Below are 16,253 nucleotides of genomic sequence, written 5' to 3'. Positions count from 1 at the left end.
CATCCCACAGTGCTGGGATATCTCCTGCAGAATGCTGGTGTTGTTGACATATGTCGATAACTTTTCTACCACTATGACAAAAAATGTCCAAGGCCGCAGCTTGGCTCGTGGTTACAGAGGTTTTAGTCCGTGGGTAACTGGCTCTGCCACTTTGAGGGCTCTGTCAGCATTACCTGCAGGTAGAGTTTTATATCCCACCAGTCAGTTCCCAAATAACCACACTTAATTATAAATGCTCAGCTGATAGCTTAGGCTTTTTTTTTAAAGCTAGCTCTTATAACTTAAATTAACCCATTTCTATTCATCTATGTGCTGTCCCAGGCTTGTACCTCATGTATGTACTTCCCATCCTGTTTGCTCTGTGTTTCATGGCATCTCCTCAGGCTCTACCCATCTTCTCCCCAGCATTCTCTCTGCCCTAAAAATTCTGCCTAGCCATCAGCCAATTAGGCTTTTATTAACAATGAGAGCAACACATCTTCACAGTGTACAGAAGGATTATTCTACAGCAACCCTGGTCATGAGGTCTGCCTCTGGGTGTGAACATTTATTTGGATTAAGAACAGAAATATAGAGTGTATATAAATATACAGAGAAATGGGGAGATTAATTCAAATTTTTATCCTGAACTGTGGACAGAGGAATTCTCAATTTCTCTGCATCTGTTCCACAATAATGTTACCATCTACACAAAAGATAAGGAAATCTGAACGTGTAGATTAGCTTTGGGTCCATGTTACTTGAACTGAAAGATCAGTCTTTATCCGGAGAGAGTCCCAGCTCTGGCACCAGGACTCCAGAGCATGACCTGCCCTCACCCAGCATAGAATGTGCTAGAGAAATTCAAATCCTCATGGCCCTCTCCATTACATCTGCATGTCCTGTCACGGTGGGAACAAGTTACAGAGGAAACCAATCATGACCCAGGAGCCTCCTTTTAGGGCATGCCCCAGTAGTCTGACTTCCTCCAGTTAGGCCCATCATTTTAAAGGTTCCACCAACCCATACTAATGCTGCAGCCTGGTGACCAAGCTTCAGCATAGGAGCCCTTGGGAAACCCCTCCAAACCATGGCAGCTGGTGCCAAGGCCTTTGCAAAGTGAACAGGCCATGAGGGCTTCCACTTCAGCAACGGCATCCAGGCTGCTACACAGGAGGCTTCCTGAAGCACAGGACGTATCCTCTGCCCTTGTATCTTTCACCGTGTGAAGACAGAGCAAGAAGACCATCCTGGGACGGCCTCGGGATCCCCGAGGAGGCAGAAATAGGGTAGGAGTCTTTCGGCTTCACTTCAGAATATACATTTTGATGAGAAACTTAAACCACCTAGCAGGACAAGCAAAGGCTGTTTATTCCGAGTCTCCTGAGGCAAGGGAGCCGGTCAGTGGCCATCACCTGCGGTTCAGGGGAGAACAAGGGCAGAGAGGGGGTGGCCCCTAGTGGAGAAAAGGAAAGACTTTGGCCTTGGGCTCCTGAAGCAGGTGGTTACATATTGGCCAGGGTGTGTATTTGGCCTTCTTGGCTGGTCCTAGTTTAAAATGGGGATAAAAATGAGGAATGTTGCCTGCTATTAATCAGATCTTGGTCATTTTGGTTGTTACAATGGTTATTGTTTGGCTTCCGGGGGTTTTTGGAGAGAGAGCAGATGGCATCCTCCAAGCCTGGCTTAGAGACAGCAGCTGATTCGTTGATGCGGAGGTTGTCAGTTTTGTTTGTTTTTGAGACAGGGGGGACCAAGCTGGCCAAAAGCTTGCTCTGTCATTGTCCTTGACCTCCCCATCTTTCTGCTTCCCTCCTCCAAACTCTGATTGCCATCTTGTGTCACCATGCCTGACTCAGTGTTCTGTTTAAATACACCACCTGGCCATTGTCCATTTCTATATCCAGCCTCTTATGTGGTTTTGCAAATTATAATTTGTATTAACGCGAAGTATTTTACGGCTCTCTTTTTTTGCTTTTGGGATGTAATACTTCAAACAATGATAGCACAATCATCTTATATCATATAAGTCCTTCTAATATAAGTTCATCTAAACTTTGGTGTAAATGAGAAGGAAGTAGATTATAAAGCAAGCATCCTGTGATGGAGAAATGAATGAACTTTAATATGTACTGAAGCTACATAGGCTCTGGGCTCCCATTGCAGTTTTACTTTGAAGCATCCTTAGGAAACACCCTGCCTTCCAGCCTCAGTTTCCCACTCTGTAACCTAGAGATAATAAGCTTTTAGGGGGAGAGGATGCCTGATTAATATGTTATTTGTTGGAACAGCTAGGTAATGAGAGCAATAAAGATAAACAAAGATTCTCACAGCAGCCGCTGCCCTCTCTCACTCTAGGGAGCCCACTCACTGTGCTGCAGGGTTGTAGAGCTGAGTGAGCACACCTCTGTCAGCCAACGTGATCACCCGTGTGGAGAATCACCCATAGGCTTTCCAGAGCACACACTGCAGACCCTTCATCAAACAGGGTCTCCTCCAGAAGGCGAAACTCAGCCAAACCCTCAGGCCCCAACCCTGAATGAATAAACAAGCCGCAAGCGATTGACATACAAGGCCCTAAAATTATAGTTCCTTAGTTCCAGAGATGAAAAGATTATAAACACGTGTTAGCAGCTTCTCCAGAGAGGAAAAAGTTGGCCATGGGGAGATTGGGTGAGCAACACTGTGTCTCTATTTGTTGGAAGTTTCCACATTTGTTTCAAATGAGTACGTCATTTCTATAGTGAAAAGTATTTTAAATGTTTGAAGCTGAGAAAAGCAATATAATCAAGTATGTGAGAACAAATGTTAGCTTTTTCGGACCATAAAAGTGTCGGAAATTCAGGTTTCATGTCAGCGCTAACAAGGACAGGGGTAAACACGTGCTAAGTTCTGAGCCTCCGCTGGCACTGTGTAAGCACCTGTCTCGTGCGTTTATCTTAGAAGCCCCGGCTGCCGCTTCATCATTGTACAGATAAGTACCAAGTCACAGAGAGCTGAGATCCGTCTTCGACAGTGATCTCAGCCGCTGGGTTCTGAATGAACTATCTGATTCAGGAGCGACTTCCACTAAACCCCTGATCTCTGATTTAAGGGCAGACCTTTCGACTGACCTTCATTTGTCTCCCAAGCAGGGACCCAGTGGCTTCTGAGAGCCTTCCACTGAAAATCTTGAAAGTGACTTAAGCAAACCACATTAAGCCATGGCTGCTCCGGCAAGTCCTGAGCAGTGGGTACCAGCAGTGACACAGAGCCCTAAGTGTGCTGTTTTATTTTACCTGTAGGAATGGGTCGTCCTTCTCAAAGCTTTCTGGTAACTTACAGAAATTTCACTCAACTGCATGTGTAGCAATTATCCACATAATTGACGGAAACGACAGGGACGATGATGTAGACACCCTGGTAAAGACTTTGCCTCACTAGAGATCTGGGACTTGTATCTCTTTCTCATCAGGCCCCTGGAGAGAATTTCCAATGTGCACCAGCAGGGGGCGCCCGTCACGCAGTGTGAAAGGCATGGGCCCCTCCCTTGCTGTGTCATTATCCCCAGGCAGAAGTACAGCACTGTGCAGCCCCCCAGGGATAGGCCCAGATGGCCAGCCCTGTGATGAGAGAGGAGCGGGGCCTCTGGCTCCCTCTGCTCCACTTCCCGGATTGAAACCTTCCCATCTCTTTACCTGCCTCCCTTTTCACTGGAAAAGGAAAAAAAAAGAGGGAAGGAAGGAGAAACATCACTACTGATCAAACTGTGTGTGTGTGTGTGTGTGTGTGTGTGTGTGTGTGTGTGTGTGTGTGTGTGTGTGTGCTGGTGAGAGCACCATGCCTTTCTGGATGAGATTGCAAAGGAAACTGGCCATGAAACCACCTACCAGGGCTCTACCTCTGTATCTCCCACAGCCTTTGTGGCCCACCTCCCGACCAGAGGCTCTGTCTGCCTGTCAGTTGCCATGGTGACGGGCCAAGGCCTGAATGTGCCCCTTCTGGGCTCTCATGTGGAGAAAAGGCCTTAAGCACGCAGGAGGTCAGGAAAATGTAACTGCTCAAACAAAGAGCAGGTTTTCAGCAGAGTCGCTTCAGCTCAGCCTTAAGTGTGGAAGTACACAGCCGTTTTCAGATGGTCGCCTGTGCTCCTGTAAAGGGAAAGACGTGCAGAGCTGTGCCTCACTGCATGCTCAACGTGTACTGACAGAAAATCCTATTGTCAAAAGTGGTTTCTATAGCACCACACATTGGGCCTGTAGCAGGAATCCAGTCCAGGGCTGGGTCTCCCTGAAGTCTGTTTAGGAAAGGGTAAAATGAGGACAGTGGTGTCACTGCCCCCGGGCTGCCACAAAGCCTAAAAGAGATGCTTATAATGAGCACAACACTGTACCGAGCACCCAGCCAACCTGGCGTAGATAGCACCCATTATTAATGACGCTGATGTCACTGGCTGTATTCGATACTTTTCTGTTATGATAATACACTCCAACCCGGGCAACTTAGAGGAGGAAGAGTTTGGCTGGCAGTTCCAGACAGAAAGAGTCCATTATGGCAGGGAAGCATGGTGACAAGCGACAGGCATGGTGGTGGGAGCAGGCAGCTGAGACGTCACATTTCAACCACTAACACAAAACAGAGAGAGCAAAGGAAGTGTCCTAAGGCTTTTTCAGCTCAAAGCTGCCTTCAGTGTCTACCTAAACCTCCCCAGACAGCCACACTACCTTCAAACGCCCAAGACTATGGGGGACATTCCTCATTCAAAACACCACAGTGGTTTCCTTTGTTTGTACTGTGGGATGCAACCCAGGCCCTCAAGCATGCTAAGTTAGCACCCTCCCACCGAGCTGCACCCCAGTGCAAACTGTTGTCTCTCTACAGTGGGCTGAGGACCTTTGGTCTGCCCAGGGATCTCTGGGGAACTTTCATGGCCTTCATTGTTTTCAGTTGGGTCCCTTCTTTGCTGAGGATCATTGGGCGAGGTAACTCACAATGGGGTAGATTGTGTTGAGCCCACTGTCTCTCTGCTCAGGTTCATTAGCACCAAGATTCACATGGGGGTGGGGGGGAGGCTGAGGTTTCTAGAAAAACATGGACATTTTAGCCGTTTGAGGTTAGATTTCTTGACGTTGGCAACAATGTTAAGCATATGGAAACAATGGAGCAATAACCAAATCTCACTGCCTTCCCTCTCTCTTTCCCCCTGAGGCGTATGGTTTAATGACATTAAAATGCAGCTGTAGTTATCAGGAGAGAAATACAAATTCTCTTCTACCCAGGAAGTGAGATGTACAGTAATGCCCAAATGGGGGACGGGGGGGGGGGGGGGGGGGAGGCACGATGACTAACAGCTTGGCAGGAGTCAGCCAGGGGAGAGACTGGAGATGGCAGGTACGCTTGAATTCCACACCAGGCAACGGCTTGGCCACACGCCACATGGCAGGTGCCTGGCATGTAGGAACTAATCAACTCACATTTGTCAAACAGAATTCCAGATATTTCATGACAAAACTATACCTACTGCAGCCCTTTAGACAAGAGCAAGAGCCGGGCATATCAATGTTTCCTTTTCTCTTTTCTCAGCTTGGGATCTTGTTCTCTTATGTCAGGCTCATTTTCCGGAAGCTTGCTCAGTTACTTGACTGCATCAGAGTATCTGTTGAATCCTAGACCAGGGATAAGAGGAAATGAGAAAGAAATCAGAGCTCCACGTGACACTCTCTGCAGAAATTCACACCCTTAGAGCGTTACCACCCCCCATACTTTATGGCTGCGGGTTACTCTTTCACGTCAAAATGAGTGTGCCACTTACTAGCTGGATATTGGTTCTGCTTTTGATGTTGCTGGCAGGGATATGGCGGGGGGAGTGTGTGTGAGTGTGTGTGAGTGTGTGTGAGTGTGTGTGTGTGTGTGTGTGTGTGTTGCCAAACACAGAACTCAGGCAATCTTCCACTGAGCCACACCCACCCCCCCCAGCCCTGGTTCTGATACCACATATAAATAACCTTACTGTGGCCTATGGTGGTGGTGCAAAGTCATGTGGTATATATGGCTGTCTCCTCCAGAGCCTAAGAATAGATTAGGTTCTCTGACAGAGGGCCAGCAACAAACTAAGAAGCTGGTTTATTATTTGCCCAGAACAACTCCCCTCCCCAGCCTTCAGGAAGGTCGTGAGAATTGAATAAGATTCCAAGGATCAAAATACTCCAGAGTTTCTACAGAAACTGAATGTGTTTTTATAAAAATGTGACATATACACATGGACCAGGCTTTAAGTTCTTGTATTTATATACTGTTTGATGTAGACAAAGGAATGGATGTACACTCATCACAGGACAGGGAGAATTCAAGTTGGTATTGACCAGGAAGCTTCCTCCCTGCTAGCTAGAGTTCATCATACTGATAGGTATTATACAGGTTGTTGGGGGTTGGGGGAGGGTGTCATCAATAGTCTTATGGCTGTGAACCCTATGGAGTATAATAATGACCAGTTCATAGCAAGATATACACATGGATGTAATAGTGGCGTGTCTGTTGTGGGGGTAACCAACTGATTTCTGATTGGAGTTAAGGCCCACTCTACCACTCCACAGGAGGAAATGCATGCTACTATAAATCTGACCAAGAATCCATGGTTAGAGAGCTCACAGTCCCCAGGGGTGAGCTATGACTATTATTCTACATGAAAATTGCATTTAAAATGTGGGAGGAAAAAAGACGTTCCCGTATGCCAACGATACAGCAAAGCAATGCAGTCGCCGCTTGTGAACCCATTGTCCCGGTGGATGAGCTAGTGTGTGAACTTATGGGTGTGTCTGAATTTGAGTTCTGGCTTCCTCTCAAGTTCATGCTCCAGAACCCAGTCTTGTAGAAATGGGAGTCGAGGGACCAGTGGCGAGGAATACGTAAGGCTTGTCAGTTACTTCTCTTGTTGAGGTGAGGAAACATCGGACCCAAGCAATTGAGTGGAAGGAGGGTTTGGGGCTTACGGTTTAGGAGAGGAGGATTCCTCATGAGAGAAAAACACAGCAGTGGGAGCTGAGGTGCTGAGGTCATGTGTCTGCGGTGAAGTGCTCAGCTGGCCTCTCTTCCCTTTTTTCTGTCTGGAACCCCAGCCCATGGGGTGATGCCACCCGCCTACATACAGGCTGGGGCTTCTCTCCTCATTTAATTCTGTCTGGAAACACCCGCACAGCCCAGGGGCATGTCTCCTAGATGATTCCAAACCCAGTCAGGCTGACAAAGATGAACTATCACAGACAGGTTGTAAACACCGGTACTACATTGGCCCCTGGGATGGCAAGGCCCATCCCCACTCTACCAGAGAGTGTGAGTCACTGCTCCGGGCTGCTGGAGGTCATTTTCCCTTCTTTGCTGGTCTAATAGGTAAGAAGGCATCTCATAGGGATTGTGGTTTATATCTTAGTTACTTTTCTGTAGCCATGGCAAAAAAAAAAAAAAAAAAAAAAAAAATTAAAATTAAAAATGACCAAGCATTTACTGTGGGGGATCACAGTTCCAGAGGGTTGGACTCTGTGAGCATCCTGGCAGGGAACATGGCACTGGAGTGGCAAGCAGTAATTTACATCTGGTCCATAAGCATAAGGTAAAGAGAGCTAACTGGGAATGGTATGGGTTTAAAAATGCCCTCAGTGTGACATGGTAAATGCTGGTGTGGGCATAGCTGTGATTAGCAGTGTTGTGTGTGTGAGGGGGGTGAATATCAGTGCTGGCCTCCTTGTCCTGGCTCAGTGCGGATAGACCCCAATGGAGCGTGGCCTTGTGGGGTTTGGATTTATTGGTTTGGGTTTGTTTTGTTTTGCTTTGCTTTTGAGGCAAGGTCCTACCTTATAGCCCAAGCTGACCTCAAACTTGTGGCCATTTTCCTGCCTCAGTTTTCCTGATTGCTGGGATTATAGATGTGAGTCCTCGGACAGAAGTTCATTCATTCGTCTCGGGAGGCTGGCTAAGAGATGATGCATCGTAACTGTGTAAAGAACCAAACTTTCACAGGACTTATTGAAGGTGGTGGTGGGAGTCTCACACTCTATTTCCTGGAAAATTTAACAACATAAACTGATGAAAGAGACTTTGGAATTCCCCTCCCCCGCCACCATCCCAGTTAGTCACATGTGTCCTGGGCTTGTCACACATACCTGTTTCCCAGTCATTAGGATGGTCATAATAAGCATTTAAAGCTGATTCACTGTTGCCATAGAAACCTGGTAGTATTCAGTCAATAGCGAGGGTTTCTTACGCTTCTAGATTGTGCCAAGCACAGTGCTAGATGAGGATTCACAGATGAACAGAACAAGTAAGAAAGTGTGTCTTCAAACACCTCCCCTCGTCCATCTGCACATCAATCCCATGAGCACAGAGCAGAGTGGCCTCCACGGGGTCCCAGGAAGCTTGGAGTCAAGGTTTGAGTTGGAGACACACTCAGATCCCAAATCCTGTGCCTCCTCTGCTGGGCCACCACATGCTGAAATCATAAAGCAATGTTCAGAAAGGGTGCCCTTGGGTGATTGAAAGTAAGAGATTGCATTTGGGGTTTTTTTGTTTTTTTGTTTTTGTTTTGTTTTGTTGTTTTTTAGTTTTTCAAGACAGAGTTTCTCTGTATAGCTTTGGAGCCTGTTCTGGAACTCTCTCTGTAGACCAGGCTGGCTTCGAACTCACAGAGATACGCCTGCCTCTGCCTCCTGAGTGCTGGGATTAATGGTGTGTGCCACCACCTGCTGGGCCGAGATTGCATTTGTTATGGAGTTAGACAAGTCTGTTCTTAGAGAGGGTTTCAGTTGAAAGTTAAAAAATGTTGGGGTGGGGATTTAGCTCAGTGGTAGAGCGCTTGCCTTAGGCAAGCACAAGGCCCTGGGTTCAATCCTCAGCTCAAAAAAGAAAAAAAAAAAAAAAGCATTAAGAAGGAAGGCTCTTGGTTGCAGAAGTTGAAGCAATAAGCAAAGTGGGAAGGAAAGGTTGCCCAGATGAGCCCGGGGTCCAAACCCTCCCATGACCACAGCGATTGCAGAGGATGATGTGCCAGCCAGTGAGGCCAATGATAACCCACTATGAAGTAGGTTAGTGTCAGCGGGTGGAACACAGGGCTTCCTCTGAAATTGCCTTTCCCAGACCCCTCTTAGGCTAGAAGTTCCAGTGAGACCACTTGGGTTTGAGAAAGAAGATATGAATCATTGTACTTTCCCACCAACACATTAGCATATTGTGTGCAGTAAAATGATTCTCTCTGCACAAATCATCACATATAGGCCCAGAGGGAACTTTCAAAGCATAACCTCTTGATATGAGCCACATGGCTTACCAAACCACAGCTGAGGGTTATTGATCCTTTTGGGGACATCTTGTAAAAACTGTCCAATTTGCTTATCACATTTATCTGCACCAGCTCTGTGGTGGGAACGACTCCGTAGGGGTCAGTTTTCTGTTCCCATGTGTCTGGCCTCATTCTAAGTATAATTTTTAAAATGTAGGGATGCTGCCATAGGCTAGCCCTGGAGTAGAGCTCAGCTGCAGAGGAGAATGTCATCAAGAGCTGTGAAATTCAGGCCCCCAAATTTGATTCCAGGCTTTATACAAGCCCTGCTCCATTTAGGATCCAGGCCTCCCCCCATCCCCTTCTCTCTGTGACCACTTCCCATACTCTACAGTTAGGAGAAAAATAATAAAAACTGAAGACATTGCCAAGGGGTCTTAGAAGCAAGAACATTGCCAAACCTTTCTTCTACAGGCCACTTAAAAAAAAAAAAACAACAACACTGTTTGTTTGTTTGTTTGTTTTGAGACAGGGTTTCTCTGTGTAGACTCTGCTGTCCCAGAACTTGCTCTGTAGACCAGGCTGACCTCAAACTTTTAGATATCCACCTGCCTCTGCCTTCCAGTCCTGGGACAAAGTCACTTTTATAAATGCATGGTTGAAGCGAAGAATGGTGGCATATGCCTTTAATCCCAGGATCTCTGTGAGTTCAAAGCCAACCTGGTCTACAAAGAGAATTCCAGGACAGCCAGGGCTGTTACACAGAGGAAACCCTGTCTCAGGAAGATAGATAGATAGATAGATAGATAGATAGATAGATAGATAGATAGATGGTTGAGTACCAACTAAACTACATCCCTAATTCAAGTATTAGTCCCTACAGTGCCATCACTAAAATGCCACTGCCTTGGGCAAACACAAGCTGCTTTGTTTCCTTCCCTCTCTCTGTCTTTTCATTATTGTTTCCTTATAATTTGATTTAAAAATGACTCCTAGGGCTGGGATGTAGCTCAGTAGCAGAACATGCACCTACCATGTGCAAGGCTCTGGGTTTAAGTGGGGAGGAGGGAACAGGGGGAGCCAGTCATAGTGGGGTACACTTGCAATCCCAGCGCTCAGGAGGCCGAGGCAAGAAGACTATGGATCGGCCGGTCGGTGGTGGCACACGCCTGTAATCCCAGCACTCGGGAGGCAGAGGCAGGCGGATCTCTGTGAGTTTGAGGCCGGCCTGGGCTACCAAGTGAGTTCCAGGAAAGGTGCAAAGCTATACAGAGAAACCCTGTCTCGAAAAACCAAAAAATAAAAATAAAAATAAAAATAAAAAAAGAAGACTATGGATCACAAATCAATCTTACTTCATGGTGGAAACATGCAATCCTTTATCATAGTCTCAAGTATAAAACCTGCCATCCTTGTGGCCACAATCACAAATTTCCATTTCAAAATACAGAAAGATTTATTTTCAAGTTTTACACACACATCCCTCCTCACTACATTTGAATGCTTCTTATAATCATATAAAAGATCAATATAAAATATGTATTATGAAACATTAACTTACTCTTCTAAGATTGACATTCTCAGCAAATATTCTACATAGACCACCAGACTCCCCCCTGGTTGACTTCAGAATCTGTGCAAAGATTGTCATGTTAGGGTTTGGTTTTTTTGTTTGTTTGTTTGTTTGTAAGGGAAAAAAACTGTCTCGCTGTGAGTCTTAGAGAGGCTTTCTGATCTAGAACTCCCTTGGCGTCACTAGGACTCGGGCGTTTTATACAGCACCCCCAAATATAGCGCCGTCTTTGAAGCAACATTCCCCCAAGTCAGAGCTCACTCAAGAACCCCGGACTCAGAAAAGACAAGTCCTAACACCCTAGTGTGAAAAGTCACATTCTTGGGAACTGAAAAACTACCTGGAAGCTTTGGCATGAGGTCCTTCAGCTGTGCAAAGGCCTCCGGGCCCTGTCTTCACGGCCTTCTAAAGGTTGCCAGTCAACCTGGGGAGCTCAGATGTTGCTTGGGGTGGGGGGCAGTTTGACACAACTACAAAAATAGAACACGGGCAAAAGAGCAAGGGACTCTTGCACAAGCTTGGTGATCGAAGCCCTGGGGAGAAAAAAAGTGACGGGCGACGACCTGAGAAGATGTAGGAGTCCACCTGAGTTGCTCTGGTGCTCACAAAGAACGGAGAGTTAGGGAGAGGAAAGGAGACATCTAGCCCAGGGGAAGAGGGTAGACCGGCCAGAATTCTCCGGCCACTTCCCATGTGAGGTGTGTAAGACAGCAAGGTGCGGGTGGCTCAAACAGCGAGTCAACTTTGCTTCAAGGGTACGGAACACTTCCCAAGAGCCCGTAGGTAAAGAATGGCTTGGCCCTACCCAACTCAGCAAATTGAGGGGCCCCAGGGCTAAAGCTGTAGGTTTCTGCAAACCAGCAAGCCTGAAGAGGGCGCTGCAGGGTGCTGCATGGGGGACCAAGCTGGGTCCATACATTGGACTTTCACAGCGAGGATTCAAGTTGGCTTTGGCTTAAGCATGGTTTTACCCAGATGCCTGGCTGTTCCTGGGAAGTTGGTTTGGTTTCCTGCCCGGTTTTGCCGTTCCAGGCAGGTGCTGATCTGAGAGCCGGGACTAAGCAGGAGGGCTGGCGTTGGATGCCAGGCCAGGCTGTCAGCTGGAGGTATGAGGCAGGTGCCCTTTGGAAATCCGCCCTCCCGGACTTCCAGGTCAATTCTTGGCAGAAGGTGAGGGGTTTGGAAGATAATTATCCAGGGGTGAAAAGGGAGCTGTGTGCTAAGGCGCCTCCCCATGACCCGGATTCTGGCCTTCTGGACCTAACCATGCAAGCCGTTTGTCTTACTGGCACAGGTGCGGTAACAGTCTGCTCCCTGTGTAGCATGCCAGTGTTCCCGATTCTGACACTTGACAAAATGTGGTAGGCCGGGAGAGGCCGTCTTCAGTCCAGGGCTCCGAGGGAGCAAACCTTTCGCCCAGAACTTGTCCATTTTGATGGCATTATTAAGGTCCGCCTTGGGGACAAAAGCCTGGTGGTACTGAAGGCGCTCAAGGAGCCGGCACTTGGCTGCTGGGCATCATGCCAGTAAGAGCCCAGCGCCCTGCGGGGCCTGGGAGGGCATGACAGGCAGGTGTGGGGACCCAGGGTCAACTAGAGGATGCCCCAGCTGAGCATCCCGGGGCTGTCTGGGTCCCTGGGAGCGCGCGGGACTGGGGTCAAGGGGCGCGCGGGAGAGGGAGGAGCCGCTCTCGGCCGGCGCCCGCAGGGCCGAGAAAGTGAAAGGGCGGCCGCTCCAGGAAGTCGAGAGCAGGAAGCGCGCAGGCGGCGCGGGCTGCGGAGCGCAGGTAGACGCGAGGGCGACCGAGGACCCTCCCCAGCGGCGCGCACCTGCCAGCGGCCGCGCACCTGCCAGCGAGCCCGCGCCCGGCGCCCTGCACCCCCGCTACGGCCTCTCCGCCGTTTGTCTCTCTCTGGTGTGGCTAGAGAACCGGGGACCAGCCAAGCGCTTTTTCTAGAGGGAAGGAAGTCTTTGAAGTAAAGGATCCTAGAGTGGCGTTGGGCGACAGTGCTGGGCGATCCCGACGCTGAGTTCCCGGAGAAGTGGAAACAGAAGGCTCCCCGAGGCCCGGGGCTGGGATCGCCTAGCTGTGTTGCCCGGTCCCCTCCCAGTCCCGGGCCGCGGTGACAGCTGTGGGGAGCCGGCTGCTGGAGACCCGGCGCTTTGTCTGCAGCCGCGCGTTGGGGACGTGGGCGTGCCCGTTGCCTTCGCCACCGGGCCAGGAGGCTGTACGACCGGGGAGGAGCCGGCTCGCAAAGCCCTTGGGAAAGCTCGCAGGCAGCACCCTGGGTTCTCGGGTTGTTTGTTTGCTAAAGAACTGCTTCCTGGAGCCCGGGTTCAGTGACCAACGCGGTGACAGCTAACCTTCTGGCGGTAATAAAAGGTTTAAATCACCGGAAAGTACTCTGGGCACATGCACCAATGTTCCAGCCCTCGGGGTCCGCTCTGGGATCTTGGTGACCTGCAGGTAAAGATTTACATTTGAACTGAAGACCCTTCCCCACCTCTAGGTTTGCACTCCTAAACTGCCTTTTCCTTATCTTTAGCTTTTTCTGCACCTGGCTGGCTGCCTGCCTACCCATCTGCCGGCCCCGGAACTTAAATTGCGTGAAGTTGGGCGAGTTGGTAAATAGCTTGGCTTTGCACATTGATGTCTTTATTCATGTCTAGCTAAAGGATACCTGGCAATTCCCTCTCTTGGGGGTCCGGTTTGCACCCTGCGGTCTTGGGAGTACATTTACAAGTCTGGTTCCATGAGCAACACCTGGGATGGATGTGTTGTTTGTTGTGAATGGGCTAGGTAGGAGTGGTGGTGGACAGAATTTTGACTTCTTGTATTTAAACGCAGGACAAGTGAAAATGACGGGTTCTGTTTATGTCCCACGGGAAGTGGAGCCTTTAAACGCTTAGAAAGTGCTTGATTGGAAAGGTTGTAGTTTGTCTTGGTTTAAAACCAAAACTCATGAAACTTTTGGAGGGAGTTGTCTGGTTCTCAGGTTTGTCCTGAAGTGTGCCCTAATTTTGACAGGTTGCCTTAGGGTGCTATGATTTTGTCTGTGTGCTTCAGCCTGGGAAAAAACCTTGAGGCATTATGCTTTCTTTTGCTGACTTCCAGCGGCTTCTTAGTCTCCATGGAGGGTGGATGGACACTTTTCTGAGTGGCTCAGAGCCCTGGGGCTGGAAGGACAGATGGTAGGTGTATCTGTCCCTAAGCTCTTGGCCAGGCTCTGTGAGAAGGGCTAGCTACATGTGCTTCTGAGCCTGGTGGGGTGCTGTGTCACAGTGCACTGGCTCCTAATTGGCCCCTCTCACTGCCTTCTTATCGTTTTAATGGGCTGAAGTTCACTGGGAGCTTCTAAGAGGTGACATTTAAAAACTACTTTCATGTGCTTGGGCTGTATGCCAGAGCCATTCAGCCAAGCCATGTGCTCCCCCTCTGTGCAGGGACGGGCAGAAGGAAGTGTGCTTGTACCTGAGAAGGCACCCCCAGGCAAATGAAAGGTCTGAGATTTGTCTTGATGTGAAGCCGGTCTAGCCAGGCTAGCCTCATCTCTCCACTTAGAGCAGTGGTTCTCAGCCTTCCGAATGCTAAGACCCTTTAATACGGTTCCTCATGTCGTGGTGACTCCCTCCCCCAACCATAAAGTTATTTTTGTTGCTACTTCATAACTGTAATTTTGCTACTGTCATGATCCATAATGTAAATATCTGATATTCGACCCCTGTTGTGGTTGCAAGCCACAGGCTGAGAACCATGGACTGAAAACCACTGCCTTGGGGTGAAAGCTATGCTTTGGACTCCAGGAGGGTGTATTGTAGATGTAATTCTAAACGAAGATCAGAAGTAGCCAAGAGCTAAGACCACCTTATCTTACCACTAGCTGCTGTCCTTCCCCTGAGAGAGGCCTCCTTCCTGTGCCCTGTCTTTTTATTGCCTTTCTGTTCTGCCTTCTCATTGGCTGTAAACCCAACCACATGACTTCCTCATCACTGCCTATCTATACAGACCTCCAGGTCTCTATGGTTGGTACTAAGATTAAAGGCAAGTGTCACCAAGCCGGCAGTGTCCTTGAACACACAGAGATTCTGTCTGCCACGTGATCGGATTAAGAGTGTGTGTGTGTACCACTACCAGACTTCTGCTTAATTGCTTGCTCTTAGCTCTGATCCCCAAGCAACTTTATTAACATACAAATAAAATCACATTTCAGCACAAATAAAATATCACCATAGTGTGTCAGTAAAGCCTTTATGACCTGGGATTTGGAGGGAACAGATTTTGGGGATGCTGTCCAGGCCAGCATGAAAAGGGCTTTGTTAAGCTGAGTTCTCAGCCCCTGAATGTGGAATCATCAATGGGGTAGTGCATGTATACACACACACACACACACACACACCTCTGGGGAATCATTAGCATATAATGGAAAAAGCCAGGGGCTTTTTCCCTGAACTCTTTTTTTTTTAATTAATTAATTTTTTATTTGCATTGGTATTTGTGGGCATGTATGTCTGTGTGAGGGTGTCAGATCTCTAATTCCTGGTAACTCTTTATGCTTTGGAGCTTTGCTATTGGACCAGATTTTGCTGGATGACAGATTTCGCTGATAGCAGGGAGTGAATTTTCAGTATTTTGGTGGAGGGAAAAAACTGGACCCTGGCTGTCCACTTTCAAGCCTTGTGCAATTGAAACCAAATCCTTTAATCCGAAGCCATCATCACAGAGGTATTTCATAGGTGCACCCGAAACATATGTAGGATCAAACCCAAAGAACTCATTTCGAGCAAACCTTTTTTGAAAGAAATCATTTAAATATGGAGATTTGAGCCAAAGTCCTGCAACTTTTGGGTTAATCTAGGGGCAGGGTCTTGCTACGGAGCTCTAGCTGGCCTGGGACTCACTAGGTGACCTTGGCTGACCTCCAACTCAAAATGGTCCTCCTGCCTCAGCCTCTTGAGTTCTGGGATTATAGGCATAAGCCTCCAGGCTGGCTCCAACTGAGTTCCTTGCTCTTGTTCTGTGCTACACTATGGGACAGGGAACCCTGCCCTCCCTGAAGCTCCCCCTCGGAACCACCCCCACTGGTACTAATGGACTATCTACTGTATACCAGGCCCTGTGCCAAGGCCTTTCTGAGATCATGTTTGTGTATAACAGTGTTGATGCCATTAGACCGTCACCCTCATTTTTTAGCTGGAGAAGTTAAGGGAGTGGACTAGCTATGGGGTCTGTGTAGGGTCAGGACTGAGTGACACTTGCTAAGGCCCCTTGGGGGTCCTGGGAAAGATGGAGCTCTCTTGGCTGAGGTAGAAAGGCCTCCATCCCTCCATGAGGGTTCTGAGGCTGGTTTCTGGGCTAAACTCTCTTCAGATTTTGTGCAAGTGAACTGCGGGGTTTGGGACCCAAAGCCTCTGCCCTGCTACTCACTGCTGAGCTATGCCCCCAGCCCAGGATAT

The 16,253-nt window shown here is 48.4% G+C and overlaps 1 protein-coding gene across 4 annotated transcripts in view; it reads left to right on the top strand.

The window, feature by feature from the left end:
- Slc37a1 (solute carrier family 37 member 1) overlaps nucleotides 1-16,253 on the top strand; it is a 63,817-nt gene that overhangs the window by 2,067 nt on the left and 45,497 nt on the right. For 2 of the 4 annotated variants that reach the window (XM_036168363.1, XM_036168359.1), the window contains exon 1: nucleotides 12,294-13,266. The exons of 1 other annotated variant lie outside the window; for it this stretch is intronic. The gene's annotated coding sequence lies outside the window, so the exon portion shown is untranslated. Of the gene's footprint in view, nucleotides 1-11,737; nucleotides 11,906-12,293; nucleotides 13,267-16,253 lie in introns of those variants that run through there. One more of the 4 variants, XM_036168362.1, reaches the window with a different exon arrangement.

Source organism: Onychomys torridus, chromosome 18 (genome assembly GCF_903995425.1).
Source record: "Onychomys torridus chromosome 18, mOncTor1.1, whole genome shotgun sequence".
Lineage (NCBI taxonomy): Eukaryota > Metazoa > Chordata > Mammalia > Rodentia > Cricetidae > Onychomys > Onychomys torridus.
Note: the sequence above shows the minus strand (reverse complement) of the source record. Positions and strands in the feature narration are given on the sequence as shown.